Source organism: Epinephelus moara, chromosome 20, assembly GCF_006386435.1.
Source record: "Epinephelus moara isolate mb chromosome 20, YSFRI_EMoa_1.0, whole genome shotgun sequence".
NCBI classification, from domain to species: Eukaryota; Metazoa; Chordata; class Actinopteri; order Perciformes; family Serranidae; genus Epinephelus; species Epinephelus moara.
Window position 1 is genome coordinate 36,976,792 of NC_065525.1, and position 1,873 is coordinate 36,978,664.

Below are 1,873 nucleotides of genomic sequence, written 5' to 3' on the forward strand. Positions count from 1 at the left end.
TTCCCATACCGGGAGTTGAACCCGGGCCGCCTGGGTGAAAACCAGGAATCCTAACCGCTAGACCATATGGGACACTGGCTTCCTGGACTTTCAACATTGAGGTGGCTGAGCTGGCAGCTCGCGGCTAACAATGCTACCTCCGTAAACAGTGCTAAACAATGACAACAGTGCTGACAAAGCTAATGATGTTAACCAGGGAGGAACTGGAGGGAAGGTACTACTCAGCCAGGAAGCCGCCGTCCCAATATCAGCTGTAACTGCTGTATGAGCACAGTGCAGAACTGTGGCTATGAGCTAGCCAGTTCGATACACCCATGCCCTAACATGCACACAGCTGCACTGGCTCACCACAACAAAGCACAGAGAAGCTTGGATTACAACGAACACAAAGGTAGTGTGACTTCATTCTTTGCTCGGAACTCCTTTACTCCACTATATCTTTACATAGCAAGTAGTGGTAAACATTTCAAGTACGTTTAATTATTATGCTGGTGGCATGTTTGCACCACTCTTTTTTTGCCTCAGTGGACACTTTACAGTAGCAATGTCGCCACTTTCCAAGATCTCAGCAAATATGTTGATAAGTACCAAGTTATCAAAGCTGATTGAAATGATTGCCAAATCTATAAAAAAAAATACAACCCATGTTGCCGTCAACTGGAATTATCCTTCAATATGGTAGAAAACGAGACGATATTTGCTTTCACTGGTTGTATTTGCTTCTCTCGTGTTGTAAAAAGTTACTCAAGATTTCTCCATCTGGTATTTCTGCATGTGTCAGCAGGCATCCCCATGCAGACTACCAGAAAATATACTGCTACTAATGAGATTATCATTTCCCCAAATGCTTCAAAGATTTTGAGAAAGATGGAAATCAGGTTCCAGTGACCCAGTAAATTATACAGACTGAGTGCGCACCAGATTTCCTACCCGTATACAATCAATCTTTGCTGTGTCCAGACCAATTCGCACATTTGAACAGAGCAGACCCCAGAGCCATAAACTGCTCGACTCTGCCACTCACTGCACATGTAAACTCTGCTGCTCGAGCTCCCTTCTAATCACACGGGTCAGATACAAGTTTAGCGAGTAATATTCGCATGTGTGCCAATTTACACTGATCTCCTTCCTTTGCTTCATGTTTAGTTATCACGCAGGATTAGAACTTATTTCTTGGCCATGTACTTCATCATGACAAATACTCTGTGGTCTTTACGCAGCAAAAGTGAATACAGATGTCTTTTAAATGTTAAAATGAGAACAAGATCCAAAACAACATTACAGAGAAGCTCCGTGAGCTCTTTTTGATTTATAATGCCTGTTTCCCCTTAAATCTCAGTTGAGCAAAACTTTTTTTTTTTTTCTTGTTGGTGATTCTTTCACTTGAGCCATCTCGGCTGTTTCAAATTCACCTCCCGCCCACCCGGGCCCTTCTGGCTCTGTCATTGGGGGAGACGGCCCTCTGTCTCAGTGATGCATGGGCCGGCTCACCAAAGCAAATTTGTGGTGATGCCATTGCGAAGCGACACCGGGCGGGGGGGGAGGGGGGGTAGTGTGCTGATTCAGCCTGTGTGGAGAAGGAGGGGTGAAGGGGAAGAAGGAGTGACGCAGGGAGGGACAAAACTGTCTCCATGCAGCAGCCGAAATATCTTCAGCACAGCTCTGTGACAGAGGGAGGGCTTTGTCTGAACAGGTTTGCAAAGATTTGGGAGACGCAAAAACAAAATAGAGGTACACAAGTAGGAGACTTGATTTTAACTGGGTTTACTGTAAAATACACTGCAAATGCTTCTATAAATAGCCTTCTTGGGATTGAGACCCATTTTTCTCTTTCCACGCATATGTGCATTTTTAACAGTACTTCGGTCCTTAA

The 1,873-nt window shown here is 44.6% G+C and overlaps 1 non-coding gene across 1 annotated transcript; it reads right to left on the minus strand.

Annotated features, from left to right (window-relative positions):
* trnae-uuc (transfer RNA glutamic acid (anticodon UUC)) lies at positions 1–72 on the minus strand. The gene has a single exon. It is a non-coding gene; the product is annotated as a tRNA-Glu (tRNA).
* Positions 73–1,873: the final 1,801 nt, after the last annotated feature.